The following is a 16630-nucleotide window of genomic DNA, read 5'->3' on the forward strand; positions in this document are numbered from 1 at the left end:
GAGCTTCATTCTAGGAGTATATTTTTCCTTCTACCAAGCTCCTCAACTCCTAAAGCAAGTAGATCTATGGCCCATTTGCCCTGGAATCTCAAGAGCTTTGCCCCTTGCTCTCAGGTCCCTGGCGCAGTTGTTCACTATTCTCCCATTCTATGCCATTTTACCAAAATCCTTCCTCCAAGTTCACCACCCTCTCAAGGTCACAGCAGCTTACAGGCAGATTCTGAACATGGAGGACTGCACAATCATCTGGAAAGTGAACATCATCCACAGCTCACTTCTAGCCACAGAGTTCTATAGCTTCCCCTGGAAAGAGAAGAAGAATAAGGAAAGATCTTCTAACTTGGGAACCCTAAAGGGAAGAGAGGGGCCAAAAAGCCTACACTAGCACCTAAATTCAAACCAAACATACAATTGGGATGAAAAGATACAATTATTTTCACAATGTTCCATAATAAGATTTCTAATCCAAAGTCTAAGCTTTCTTCCTATCTCCTCAAACTTTTTCATCCTCCTTTTGTAAGTCCACAGTTTGAAGAATTGAAGCCAGGGGGCAGGACAAATGAATTCTACAACATGTGGCAGACACTCAAGTTTCCTCTACATACTTCAGAAATCTTGTCATCTGCTTTCCTACATAGTTGTCTTTGTGGGGTTTTATAGACCCATAATAGTTTGGAATAAGAGAATGAAATATCCAGGATCTCATTTGGTACTCAGTTCAGCCCAAAGACATCAGATACACTATTTCCTGTTGATATGTGAAGAAACTGAGCCACAGAGGCACAGAGAGTGAGGGACACAGCCAGGATTCAAAGAGCCCACCTTGTCCTGTCCGCTATCCTGAAGGGAAGCTCTCAACCAGCTTTCAGATACAAAGGACCCAAATAGTCATCTTAAAAAATTAGCTCTGGGCAAGTGACCTTCTAGAGTTGCCCGTTCCTTAATATTTGTTTCTTATTGGTAAGGTACAAAATCTGTGATCTCTTCAAGAGAGAGGCTTTGAAAATTGAATCCCAGATAACTGAGTCATAAAATCTGCTTTCATGGCTAAGAAACCCAGAGCTTAGTAGAGACCTAGAGGTGACATATCTTATCCAAATTAAGAATTCCTCGCAGACATTCTTTCTCTCCAAGTATCCCTCAAAATGGCGCCAACTTTAGGAGTAGTAAATGGCTGTGTTTTTGAGGAGTAACACACAAAGACCACTCATCACAAACAGTATACAATTTCTAACATTCAAAGGAACAAATCACTTGCTTCTCCAAGAACCTTTAAAGTGTCTATCTGAAGGAAATGTCAACTGAAAAGGGGGGCTCTTGTGACTCTCCTTGTCAAGAAGATGATCTTGACCTCAACCACGTGAAGACCAAAATGACCTATTGAGAGGCCACATAATTCAGTGGGAATAGCATGAGCTTAGAAATCAGGCAGGCCTGGGTTTTAATTCTAGAACTGCCATTTTCTAACTATCTGCTTTGTACAGGTTGCTTCAACTCTCACAACACCTACTCCCTCCTTTGTAAAACAGGGATAACATCGCAAGGCTGTAAGGAAGTGTAGTCAGTTAACATGGCTGAAGCACCTAGCACAGTATCTGGCACCTGAGAGACCAGTATTAGGAACACATTAAAATAAACAGGCCATGTTCAACAAAATGTAAGAAACATTGAATTAGACAAACTTAAACAGGTTTCTTGCCTTTAGAGCTTCTGGAAAACTGTGTTGTCCTAATGTGCATGGTAAATCTTCAAGAGAGAGACTATTATAGCAATTCCCAAACATATTGGATCATAGAACTTTTTTCGTGGCACTAACATAAACACTGCTGAAAAAATCAATTTGGAGCAAAACCTAACAGACCCTTAACAGACATTAATTTCCTCCTTTCTTCTCTCACCCAGACTTCTTTACCTCCTAAAACTAACATACAAATAAGACACTTTGGTCTTTGTGACTTCAGGGACATAAGAAGTGTACTTTTGGGTTTTGATATTTTAACCTTAAACTCTCATCATTTAAAATAGTAGTTTTATGAAAGGAAACAGCCAGGCACTGTGGCTTAAGCCTGTCATCCCAGCTACTTCGGAGGCTGAGGCAGGAGAATGACTTGAGCCCAGGAATTTGAGGCTACAGTGAGCTATGATGACACCACCGCACTCCAACCCGGGAGACAGAATAAGACTGCAAGACCTATCTCTAAAAAACAAACACCCCCAACCCCCCAAAAAAGGAAAATAAACTATTTAACATGTATTGACAAGATACTTATGAAAGAGGGTTATTTATACTGAATTTTTAAAGATGGCTTTGAGAACCTCTCCAAAGAGCTCAATCAAAGCACTATAATATAAGTTCAGGCAAATTATGAGATTAAAATATATGGCCTTAAATAACAAGCAAAACATTTTCCTTCATTGTCATCTGGCCTACATTTATAGTCTTTGCATTATTTCCTGTCCGATTCAGTAGATGGCGCTGCAGATTGAACATAGAGAAAATCCCATAGAGTTGATGTGGATTCATCCTTGGGTGAATACTGATTTGTTTTGTTTTGCTAACCCTCTCTAGTTTCGATGTTGTTCATCTGCCAAGAGGGTAACTTGTGTATTTTGTGGGAGTGGGATGGGGTAAAATAGTGTAAGTAATGATTTTCTGCCCCTACTGGAAACTCTCCCTGTGCCTCCTAACCCCTTGAAAATTAGCATTTATAGAATTCCCTTGCTCAAGAAGGCCAAACGCAGGACTACCATTTGACCACTGACGCAGACCCGGCCCATATCAGACAGTACTAATCACCACCCCAGGCCCATCACCAGACAGTGCTGATCAATCATAGCCACTTTTCCACTGGAGCCAAACAACATTTCTCAATTCTTTTCAATACACTTTTCCAAGCAGCTACTATAAATCCCTCAACAAAGGCACAACGATGCAATCTATTTCTAATACCTGCCAGAGAGTTCAGAGTTTTTTCAAGGTCAAATCCTTGATAATACTCAAAGTTGTTAAGAAATGTTTCCAAGCTTATCAGATGATTTGTGACAGAACCAGGACAAGAATTCAGGACTCTTGACTCTCGCGGAAGAGTTTATATTCCACCCTGACTTAATGCCCTACTGCTAAGAGTCAGACTGCTGAAGTACAGCCCCTGAGGACCAAGTTCAGATAACCTAGCACAAAAGGTTTGTCTGGTCTCTGGTGGCCCTACTCATCATTTGGGGATGGGGAGGGGAAGAACAGGCAGAAATTAAACCCAAAAACAGTTGATGGGGGCCTGTACTGTTTGTGCAGGCCAATTTTGTGCTGGCCCAAGATAATTCTGCTCCATGGTCCTAGAAGGGCATAGCCCTCCAGTTGCTCCTCCTTCAGGGCTGTCCACCTTCAGTTGCAAAGAATTTTTATCCATTTTTTTTAATAAGGCAATCGGGTATCAACTTTGAGTCAAATGGCAGGTCCCTTCATTAATGTTCCATTTCCAGGGACAGCTTTTTCAGCTTCTGATTTTGTTGTCTAAATGTGTTTTGGGGAAAAAAACAGGGTGAAGCTCTTAAACTATATCCTGTGACTTTTTTTCCCCAAAAACTACTGATGATGTCAGAATGAGCATTTTCAGTGGGTTTGGGGGCATTTCTAGATGAGATTCAGTCATAATTTTAAATATCGTGCATCCAAAAGTGGTATTGCCTCCCTCAGTCTCATTCCTGATTTTCATCTAGCAGTTGAAACTCTTAAAGGCATTGCTATTCTCCAGTCAACTCAGATTTGAAATCTGTCATTTTGAAATCCCCCCTTTCCTTTACCCTGTTTCCACCAATCATACTAATTCTTGTCTGTTCTGCATCTACCCTTTTTTTTTAATGTCAGTGAAATATTTCAAGCCAATAAAAAGGTCAAAATAATAACCTAATGAACACCCACATACTCATCATTAAGTTCTGTCAAATGTTTGCATTTTGCCAAACTTCATGGTATTTTTTTAAGAAAAGCCATGTTTACAATTAAAGGCCTTGCAAATCCATCTCTGATTCCATTTATTTATTGCTTTAGCTAGCAAATATTTATCAGTCATTACTAAGTGCTAAGCCCTATTCTAGGATTGGATGCACATCAGTAAATGAAAGAGAGCCCCTACTTTCATGGAGCTTACATGGCCCAGAAGTTACCTCCATCCCAAATTTGGTACAAATGGTTTCACACACATTTTCTCATTTATTCCATTTTATATCCCCAAACAGTATACACTATTATCATGCATGTTTTCAAACTTTATCTAAAGAGCACTTTATTAACATGTAGTACATATGCTTCTGCCACTTACCTTTTTGCTTCACATGTTGATAATTATTTTGAGAGCTGTAGCTCCAGTTCATATATGTTAACTACAGTGTTCCATTGTGTAGAACACCATTCCCTGTTGAGGAACATTTAGGATATTTTGCAATTTTCATAAATAAAAAAACATTCTGTAATGAATAAGTCCCTCTCCCCAGGATTATATTTATATGGCCTCTTTCCCACTCATTACACTTGCCAATGCCTTGTTCCTAAGAGGAGTTCAGCCAATATGTGCTCTCTTGAATATTCTTCTAGAGTTGACCAGAAGTTTATTAGTGGACCACTCTATCTTTCAGAGAGAGTGGAGATTCCTCTCCTATCTTCAGAAAAGAATTTACATAATACAAGGATAAGAGAAAACTATCCCCATTACTACAAGATACAGTTTTATTGGAAGAAGTATAAATAAGGTGAATTGGAGCAAAATGCCCTTTGTCTTCTTTGGCATAAGCTTCCTTGAGTCCAGCACTCCTTTATTCTTCTTATCAGTATAGTAGTAATATCTGCAATGGTCTTTCTCAACCCTGACTGCCCATTAGAAGCCCTGGGAAGACTTTAAAAAGCCTGACCCTCAGCCACTCATCATACCAATCAATTGAGAATGTCTGGAGTGGGCTCAAACATTAGTACATTTTTTAAAGTTCCTCAGATATCTGTAACGTGCAGCCAAGGTTGAGAACCATGGAGCTAGGGCAGGAGTGATCCTCAAATTATGGGCCCCAGCATGTTGCTGTGTGCTGAGCTCTCTGCCAAATTTTGGTCAATGTGCACAATTTATTTGCACTCTTACTAAGGATGCATGTGGTTCTTAGATTCTTAAAATGGTCACCATTTAGCATTCTGTCACCATTTGTGTAGAATGGCTTACTGCGCTGACCATGTACTTATGTAACCCCAAGGCTAAGTCATTCCATGTTCCACTAAACTTGTGACATTTCTCTGGCATCAGTTGACTGTTGTCAATGCCTCTTACCTACAGAAGATTGAGTACCCTTTACCCCCTACAACATGTCACACAATTTTTTTCTTGGCTCACTGTTCTGACGGTGCCATTATAATAGTGTGTTCCCTCTCTAGTAGTAAAAATGAATTGCACATATTTACTGAAGTATACAGTGTTGTCCAGCTCCATGTTCTAGAACTAATATAAGGATCTTTTTCCATCTTGAAATTTGTTCTTTATATCAGTGGTTACCTTTTAATCTCTTAAAATGTATTACCAAAAATTCAACTATTATAAATAAATCGTGAAGTTTGAAAGATTAAAAGCCACAATCTAGAGGGCTCATATTAGGTTGTGAAAAGCAAAAGGGTTCAAGGAGGCTGCTTCTTCTGGTTTTAGTGTACATTCATGTTTCTCAAACTTAGATCTTTCTAGGAGTTCAATGGTTATCTATAAGAAATTTATAATATCGTATTTTGATTCCAAGCAAAGTCAAAATATTTATATTTATATAAGTGCAGGACTGTTCTCCAGGTGGCCTTGGACTGACCAAGTTCTCCCCTTCTTATCTGTAGTTCTTAAGAATAACTAGAATGTGCTGAAAGTGCAATATCCTGAGGAAGGGAGAAACTGCATGGAATAGCCCAGGCCTTATTCCTGTCCCTCCTAGGGAATGTAACATTTTGAGTTAGGCAAGAACTGCCTAGTACAGCTCAGGGTTTGTACCTCTGTCCCCTGGAAGCAGGATGTTCTTCGAAGTTTTGCTTAGTGAGCCACATTGCCCCTGAGGTATATAATCCAGAAGAGTCTGCCTTTCTGGGTCCTTCAGCTGTAGCACAAGTGGGACACGTGGAGTTGAGGCACCATCTGCCCCAGAAAGGTTTCTTGGACTTTGGGGGACTGTCTCACAATGTATCCTAGACAGAGTCTTGCTCTGTTGCCCAGGCTGGAGTGCAGAGGCACGATCTCAGCTCACTGCAAGCTCCACCTCCCGGGTTCACGCCATTCTCCTGCCTCAGCCTCCCAAGTAGCTGGGACTACAGGCATCCTCCACCATGCCCGGCTAATTTTTTGTATTTTTAGTAGAGCTAGGTTTTCACCATGTTAGACAGGATGGTCTCGATCTCCTGACCTCATGATCCACCTGCCTTGGCCTCCCAAAGTGCTGGGATTACAGGCATGAGCCACCACACCCAGGCTGTAGGCTTCTTTTATCACTTTCTGCCTGTTTGTAAATAATAAATCTACTTCATTTAACTTGTTGCATATGAGTGTGTTCTGTCTCACCAGCTGCAAACAAGTTGGTAACAAGTGCACAGTGAACTTGCTCCATAATAAGCACACTAGGAACTATATTGAGTACTTCTTATGTGCTAGGGATTCTAAGTGTTTAACATGCATATCTCATTAATCCTCACAAGGTGAGATAAAGTATTACATTAGAGTTGAAGAAAAAGCATAGAACACTTATTAGCTGGGCCTAAGGATGCATAGCTGATAGGTGATAAGGATAGGACTCAAACCCAAAGTGTGTAACTCCTCCTAGGCCCACCTTTGTAATCACTACACTATTCTATTCCTTAAACTATCACAGCTTAGTGAAGAAAGAAGTGAGATGGGCTTAAATGTAATTGATGCCTTGTGCCACGTGATGATCAACTGATGCCTTGGCATCTGCTCAAATATGAACTTCATGATAGAACAAACAGAGAAGAGTGATGATTAGAACTGAGTCATCAAACTCACTACAGTATAGTGGACTCAAAAAGACTCATACAAGAGAGGTCAGAAACAATCACATTACAAGTGATTTAATTTCTGTAATAAAGCTTCATGAACCACATTTAATAATTATTATTTGATTCTTACTGGTTCATAGCTTTTCAGTGTATTCAGTATTCTTTACTTATTTTTATAATTGCAGAAGATTGATAAATAAAATGATTTCTTCCTAATTTTTTCTACATACTTAACTAATATTTTAATAAGAATTTATAAGAAAATATGGGATCCTTGAAGATTGTTTTTCGTTTTAACTCCAGTTCATTTATCACTCAAGTTTAAGGAACACTGATGTAGACTTAAGGACAAAGATGCACCAAATGTCCCAAAGTTCACAGAGGGTCCAGTCCTTGTTCCCAGGGCTTAGGGTGCAAAGCCCCAGTGTTTCTTGCCCAGCCTTGTGCTCTCTGTTTGGATCTAGCAACGCAAATTATCAAGGACAGCTGAAAGAGCATTCAGGTTTTCCAGGAAACTATTTTACTCCCATCTTCTTACCTGTATAACTACCTAACTTGTCCATAGATCTAGCCCACTGATATGGTTTAGATTTTGTCCCCACCCAAATCTCATGTCAAATTGGAGGACGGGCCTGGTGGAAAGTAACTGGATAATGGGGATGAATTTTCTTCTTGCTATTCTTGTGATAGTGAGTTCTCACAAGTTCTGATGATTTAAATGTGTGTGGTAATTCCTCCTTCTCTCTTTCTCTCTCTCCTGCCACCCTGTGAAGACAGTGCTTCCTTCCGCTTCACCTTCCACCATGATTGTAAGTTTCCTGAGGCCTTCCAGTCATGCTTCCTGTACAGCCTGCAGAACTCTGAGTCAATTAAACCTCTTTTCTTCATAAATTACCCAGTCTCAGGTAGTTCTCTTTAGCAGTGTGAGAACAGACTAATATACCCATGATCACAGGTGACCATACTTTAAATGAACACCCTACAAGTAGAAGAAATAATTTCAGAGCTCAGAGATAAGGCTTTTGAATTAACCCAATCAAACAAAAATAAAGAAAAAAGAATGAAAAAAAAATGAACAGTCTCCAAGATATATGGGATTATGTGAAATGGCAAAACCTAAGAATAGTTGGTCTTCCTGAGGGAGAAGAGAAGATAATAAGTGTGGAAAACTTACGTGAGAGAATAATTGAGGAAAACTTCCCTGGCCTGGCTAGAGAGCTAGATATCCGAATCCAAGAATCGCAGATAATTCCTGGGAAATTCAGTGCAAAAACATTTCAGGCTATCTAAAGGCAAATAGTCATCAGTCTGTCTAAAGTCAATATAAAAGAAAGAATTCTAAGAGCAGTAAGGCAAAAGCAACAGGTAACCTACAGAGGAAAACCTATCAGACTAACAGCAAACTTCTCGGCAGCAACCTTACAAGCCAGAAAGGATTGGGGTCCCAGCTTCAACCTCCTTAAACAGAACAACTGTCAGCCAAGAATTTTGTATCCCACAAAACTAAGTTTCATAAATGAAGGAGAAACGGTCATTTTCTGACAAACAAACGCTGAGAAAATTTGTCACTACCAAACCAGCACTACAAGAAATGCTAAAACATGAGTTAAGCTATCTAGGTAACAACATGATGAAGAGAACAGTAGTTCACATCTCAATAGTAACATTGAATGTCAATGGCCTAAACACTCCACTTAAAAGACACAGAATAGCAGAATGGATTAAAAAAAATTACAATCCAAATATCTGCTATCTTCAAGAGACTCACTTAACACAGAAGGATTCATATAAACTCAAGGAAAAAGGGTGGAAAAAGGTATTCTATGCAAAAGGAAATCAAAAGCGAGCACGAGTAGCTATTCTGTTTTGTTTGTTTGTTTGTTTGTAGACAGATTCTTGCTCTGTCGCCAGGCCGGAGTGCAGTGGCATGATCTTGGCTCACTGCAACCTCCGCCTCACGGGTTCAAGCAATTCTCCTGCCTCAGCCTCCCAAGTAGCTGAGACTACAGGCATGTCATGTTGGCCAGGATGGATCTCCTGACCTTGTGATCTACCCGCCTCAGCCTCCCAAAGTGCTGGGATTACAGGTGTGATCCGCTGCACCCATCCAGAGTAGCTATTCTTATATCAAACACAACAGACTTCAGAGCAACAACAGTAAAAAACATATATATAAAGATGGTCACTATATAATGATCAAATGAATTGATAATCAATTCAATAAGAAGGTATTATAATCCTAAATTTATATGCACCAAACACTGGAGCTCCCAGATTCACAAAACAAATACTACTACACCTAAGAAATGAGATAGACAGCAAAACAATAATAGTGATAGACATAGCACTAGACAGATCTTTGAGACATAAGGTCAACAGAGAAACAACACACTTAAATGACATGCTAGAACAAATGGACTCAACAGACATTTACAAAACATTCTACCTAAGATCTGCAAAATATAAATTTTTCTCATTAGCACATGAAACATTCTTCAAGACAGACCATATGATAGCTCACAAAACAAGTCTCAATCAGTTTTTTTAAAATTGAAATCATATCAAGTATCCTTTCAGACCACAGTGGAATAAAATTAGAAATCAATTCCAAAAGAAACCCTCAAGACTACAAATACATGGAAATTAAATAATCTGCTACTGAATGATATCTGGGTTAACAGTGAAATAAAGATAGGAATTAAACATTCTTTGAATTGAAAGATAATAATGACACAAGCTATCAAAACCTCTGGGATATAACAAAAGTGTGCTAAGAGGAAAGCTGATAGCACTAAATGCCTTCATCAAAAAGTTTGAAAGAACATGGTTCTCACTCATAGATGGGAATTGAACAATGAGAACACATGGACACAGGAAGGGGAACATCACACTCTGGGGACTGTTGTGGGGTGGGGGGAGCGGGGAGGGATAGCATTAGGAGATATACCTAATGCTAAATGACGAGTTAATGGGTGCAGTACACCAGCATGGCACATGTATACGTATGTAACTAACCTGCACATTGTGCACATGTACCCTAAAACTTAAAGTATAATAATAATAATTTAAAAAAGGAAATAACTTTAAAAAAAAAAGTTTGAAAGAGCACAAATTGACAACCGAATGTCACACCTCAAGGAGCTGGAAAAACAAGAACAAACTAAACTTAAAGCTAGAAGAAGAAAAGAAATAACAAAGATCAGAACAGAACTAAATGAAATTCGAATAAACAAACAAAAAGATCAGTAAAACAAAAAGTTGATTCTTTGAAAAACAAACAAAATTAATAGACCATTGGCTAGATTAACCCAGAAAAGAAGAGAGAAGATCCAGACAAACTCAATTAGAAGTGAAACTGGAGACATTACAACTGACACCACAGAAATACAAAAGATCATTGAAGACTATTATTGTAACTGCCCAGTGGGTTCACCTTGCCCGCTGCCTAGACAGAGCAGATTTATCAAGATAGGGGAGTTGCAGGGGAGAAAAAGTAATTCATGCAGAACCAGTTGTGCAGGAGACCAGAGTTTTATTATGACTCAAATCAGTCTCCCCGAGCATTCAGCGATCAGAGTTTTTAAAGATAATTTGGTGAGTAGGGGCTTGAGAATTGGGGAGTGCTGATTGGTCTGATAAGAGATGAAATCATAAGGGGTCAAAGTGAATTTTTCTTGCTGTCTTCTGTTCCTGTGTGCGATGGCAGAACTGGTTGAGTATTCTTGCCAAAAGAAAAAAAATTGACCTGAATCTAATCAAACTGTTAGATCTAGCTAATATTTAAAGGAAAGAGCAAGGATAGAAGAAGAAGTTAAAATACACCATGAATAAACAATTGGTCAGAAGTAATGGGAAAATCTACTGGATAAACAACAGGATTTCCTTAACAAACAAAGGCATGAAAGAAGAGATCACGAGAAATGTTATATATTAAGAGTGACATAAGAGACAAACCAAATGCTATGTATGGAACTTGTCTGCACTCTGGTTAAACAAATCGAGTGTAAAAGACATTTTTTTAGATAATCATGGAAATTTGACCACAGACTGGGTATTGGATGATGTTAGGGGGTTATTGTTAACTTTGTCAGGCATGAGAATGACCCTGTGGTTAAGATTTTTTTAAGTCGTTATCTGTTAGAAAAATATACCAAGGTATTTACAGGGTAAATACTCTCCAGCTCAACCTCCCTCTCCATTCCAGAGAATGGTGAGGAGACATGAAACATTAGCAAAATGTTGGTACCTTCTGAAGTCGGACAATGGAGTAGGTGGATTATCATCAGACTATTCCCTCTAGCTGCTTGTATGTTTCAAAATTTCCATAATAAAAGGATTTTTTAAGGTCTCAGAATACTCAATGACAGTCTAAGGTTGGAATCAGAGTGGAATTCTCACGATGCACCTCCCATGGTAGAGAGGCACACGAAGAGTAATATGTATAGAAGGGGATCCTCAGGTTCCCCTTGGCAGGCTTCATATTCCCCAGCAAGGAGGAAACATAGTATTTCCACAAGACCCCACTACATTTTCTGCTAAAAGGTGGACACTGTTTAAAGAAAATAAAAAGCCCCCCAAAGATTGGAAGATCTCTCTTCAACAGGGTCTGTAAAGCATTCTCCATTCAAAAACGCATTTCCTGAAATAGAACATATTCACATATTTAAATGTAAAGTGAATCACTTACAGAAAACACTGTTATTACTTTCTGCAATGCCATTCTACAATCTGAATACAACTGTCTTCTGCCTTAATTTAAAACTAGGCCTAGGCCTACCATTTTTTTTTTTTTTTTTTTTTTTTTTTTTTTGAGACGGAGTCTCGCTGTTTCGCCCAGGCCGGACTGCAGTGGCACTATCTCGGCTCACTGCGAGCTCCACCTCCTGGGTTCATGCCATTCTCCTGCCTCAGCCTCCCGAGTAGCTGGAACTACAGGCGCCCGCCACCGCGCCCGGCTAATTTTTTTTGTATTTTTAGTAGAGACGGGGTTTCACCTGGTTAGCCAGGATAGTCTCGATCTCCTGACCTCGTGATCCACCCACCTCGGCCTCCCAAAGTGCTGGGATTACAGGCATGAGCCACCGCGCCCAGCCTAGGCCTACCATATTTTTAAAAGTACAGCACAATTCCTTTCTGGTTTTGCCTCCATGTAAACAGAAAGAAGGACTATACACTGACATTTCCCCTATTTGCTGCAGAGCTTATAGTACTTGCATAATAAATTAGAGAGGAAAAAGACCAACTCAGTTCAACTGCAACTGAGAAGAAACATGCATAATGATACTTATCCTGATTCTGTCAACTTGTAAATATGTATAATAGATATTCACACTTAACCACAACCCATAAAAGATCAATTTCCAAAATTGCAGAATATTTATTCTCTGTAAAATTTTAGTTAGAGCTGCATCCCAGATGATTCATTTGGCATTTAATGGTATGTAAATTAGTTTCGGAATTTACTACAGTCTTTGACAATGATAGATGACATTCACAGGCAGCTAATGATAGACAAGATCACTTGCCATAAAATGACTATGTTATCCAGGAAAGTAGAGACATAATTACTGGCCCTTTAAACTGGAAGGTACCCAAGAATCTCTTTTAGCAGGTGACTAAAGGGGAAGACGTTTATCTATTGACCACTGTATTTATTTCCAAAGCCTGCCATAGCAAAGTAACACAGATGGGGTGGCCTAAACAACAGAAATGTATTGTCTCATGATTCTGGAGGCTAGAAGTTCGAGATCAAAGTGTCAACAGTGCTGGTTCCTTCTGAGGGCTATAAAAAAGAATCTGTTCCATGTCAGCCTCCTAGATTCTGGTGATTGCTGGCAATTTTTGGCAATCATTTGCTTGTAGAGACATCACTTTGATCTCTGCCTTCCTGTTCACATTTCATTCTTCCTGTATGTGTCTCTCCATGCGGCATTCTTTTTTATAAAAACACCAGTCATATTGGATTACGGACCCACTTTACTCCAGTATGATGTCATGTTAATTAATCACATCTGCAATGATTTTATTTCCAAATAAGGTCGCATTCCGAGATACTGAGGATTAGGACTTCAGCATATCATTTTGGGGATACACATTTCAACCTGTAACAACTCAGAGAGTCAAAAAAACAAAGAGGCCACCATACCATTTTCCATAGGTTAACTAGTAAAGACCTGCTTTCTGATTGTATACAAATATGTTGACATTTGCCCTAACCACAGTAGAAAAAGTATATAAATGGTAGCCTTCATAGGGCTACAACAGGTATGTTATTTAGAATCCAGGTTCCAGATGCTTTAACAATGAGATGATATAGTGAAAAATGAGATAGAAGTTTATTTTCCTTTCAGTTAATCATCTGAGAATAAGCACTTTAGGGATGATTTAGCAGCACTGAACTATTAAGGACGCTGGGATCTTTTATATTATTGCCATCTTCAACATGAAGTTTCCACCTCTGGGCTTTTGCCATCATGTTTGCCACACACCTATTAAGAAGGAAATTAGGGCAAGGGGGTTGTATTTCTCCATTCTTGCATTGCTATAAAGAAATACCTGCGCAGGGCGTGGTGGCTCACACCTGTAATCCCAACACTTTCGGAGGCCCAGGCGGGTGGATCGCCTGATGTCAGGAGGTCGAGGCCAGCCTGACCAATATGGTAAAACCACATCTCTACTAAAAAAATACAAAAATTAGCCAGGCATGGTGGCATGTGCCTGTAGTCCCAGCTACTTGGGAGGCTGAGATAGAAGAATTGCTTGAACCTGGGAGGCAGAGGTTGCAGTGAGCCAAGATCGTGCCATTGCACTCCAGCCTGGGCAACAAGAGCGAAATTCCGTCTCATAAATAAATAAATAAATACCTGAGACTGGGTAACTTAAAAAGAAAAGAAGTCTAATTGGCTCTCAGTTCTGCAGGCTGTACAGTAAGCATCATGCTACATCTGCTTGCTTGACTTCTAGGGAGGCCTCCAGAAACTTACAACCATGGCTGAAGGCAAAGGGGAGTGAGATATCTCACATGATGGGAGCAGGAGCAAGAGAGAGCATGAGTGCGGAGGTGCTAGACACTTTTAAACAACCATATCTCTCCAGAATTCACTCACTATCACGAGACCAGTGCCTAGAGAATGGTGCTAAACCATTCATGAGAAACTGCCCCCATGATCCAATCACCTCCCACCATGCCCCACCTCCAACACTGGGGATTACAATTCATCATGAGATTTGGTGGGGACCCAGATCCAAACCATATCAGAAGTGTATGCCCATTACTTTTGAGAGTACAAGAGGAAAGTAGAACACATCACTTCTCTCATCTCATTGAACAGAACTTAACTATATGGCTACAACCGGCTTCTAGAGGTAGCCCTGGGCTATACCAAGGCTGGGAAATACAGTCCTAACCCATGACCAGTTAAAACTATCACTGTGGAAGAATGGGAGAGCAGATTGTGGTGTGGAGTCTAATGGTCTCTTCCACACCCAGTCAACCTAATAAAACTGCGCAACTCCTTATAATCCCCTTCCACTCTTATGAAATTGCTGTCAAGTTTCAAAGGCTTAATTCAGTCCTTATCCCTTTAAGCTTCTCTATAATGTTTGATATAATTGACCTGCTTGGAGTTCTTTCTTCCTGATATAGTTTGGCTCTGTGTCCCCAGCCAAATCTCACCTTGTAACCCCCATAAATCCCACATGTTGTGGGAGGGACCCAGTGAAAGATAATTGAATCATGGGGTCCAGTCTTTCCCATGCTGTTCTCATGTTAGTGAATAAGTCTCACAAGATCTGATGGTTTTAAAAATGGGAGTTTCCCTGCACAAGCTCTCTCTCTTTGCCTGCTGCCATCCACATAAGATGTGACTTGCTCCTCCCTGCCTTCCACCATGATTATGAGGCTTCCCCAGCCATGTGGAACTGTAGGTCCGTTAAACCTCTTTCTTTTGTAAATTGCCCAGTCTTGGATATGTCTTTATCAGCAGCATGAAAACAGACTAATACACTGCCCCTTCTCCTAACTCTTCTAATTGTTTCTTCTTAGTAATATTACTTTCTGGCCCTGCTTCTGTTCATCTTCCTTAAAGTAAGTGGTTCCAAAAGGCCTGTCATCCGAATCTCTTTCGCTTTCTTATATGCCCTCCCTTTTGCAAAGTCATCAACTTGCTTGATTTCAATCATCAGTTTGAAGTTTGATGCTTCCCATATATCTGATCTTTTGCCCTACTTTCTCTCCAGTGTCTCTACTCCACATTTCCCACTGTGTGCTGGACTTTGCTATATCTTGTCAAAGTCTCAGACATCCAAAACTAGATTTACCATCATCTCTCTGAAATCTGTTTCCTTTTACCCTGGTCTTGTTTATAGCATTACTATAACCCAGATGTTTTAGAGTTTGGGCGGTTGTAACTGTCTTCTCCCTACCTTACCCAGTCAATGAGTACATTGTGTCCATTGTAACTCTAGAGTTTTATACACCCACACCTTTCTGACCTGTTCCTAAAGCCATTGTTCTTGTTCTTATTCTTGTTCTTGTTCTTGTTCTTGTTCTTGTTCTTGTTCTGACTTCATTCTACTAATTTCTCTCCTCATTCTAATTCTTCCTACACTAATCTCAGGGATGCCAAAGCACAACTTTGAAAAACATCAGAGAAAGCATAGTCATTGTGGCTAACCATGATTCCAGTATCAATGGTAGAATTTTTTAGTTCCTACAGTTTTCCAGATACTTACATGCAATATCTCATATAATACTCAGTAACATCTAACTAAATTAACAGCCAAGTAAAGTGCATACATACACCAGGCACTGTGCCAAGAACTATACCTTATTTTAATCTCACAACCTAAAAAGGTAAGTACTATTATTGTTCTCTTTTTGTATATTAAGCAACTGAGAGGAAGTAACCAAGGCGTTACAAAACTGAGTAATTTACTCATGGTCTGATATTCGTTAAATGGTGAAACTACGATTTGAACCAGTTAGTTTCCAAAATACCCTCTCATATACATTAACTTAACCTCATAGCAATTATAGAAGGTCATTATTACTATTATTATTTCATAAACCAAGGAAATTAAGTAATCTTAAATTGACCAGACTTCAAAGCCCAAGTTCTTTCTTTTCTTCTTTTTTTCTTTTTTATTATTATACTTTAAGTTTTAGGGTACATGTACACAATGTGGAGGTTTGTTACATATGTATACATGTGCCATGTTGGTATGCTGTACCCATTAACTCGTCATTTACATTGGGTATATCTCCTAATGCTTTCCCTCCCCACTCTCGCCACCCCACAACAGGCTGAGGTGTGTGATGTTCCCCTTCCTGTGTCCAAGTGTTCTCATTGTTCAAGTCCCACCTATGAGTGAGAACATGTGGTGTTTCCTTTTTTGCTGTTGCAATAGTCTGCTGAGAATGATGGTTTCCAGCTTCACCCATGTCCCTACAAAGACATGAACTCATCCTTTTTTATGGCTGCATAGTATTCCATGGTGTATATGTGCCACATTTTCTTAATCTGGTCTATCATTGATGGGCATTTGGGTTGGTTCCAAGTCTTCGCTATTGTGAATAGTGCTGCAATAAACATACGTGTGCATGTGACTTTA

This window comes from Pongo abelii, chromosome 8 (assembly GCF_028885655.2).
Source record: "Pongo abelii isolate AG06213 chromosome 8, NHGRI_mPonAbe1-v2.0_pri, whole genome shotgun sequence".
Classification (NCBI taxonomy): domain Eukaryota; kingdom Metazoa; phylum Chordata; class Mammalia; order Primates; family Hominidae; genus Pongo; species Pongo abelii.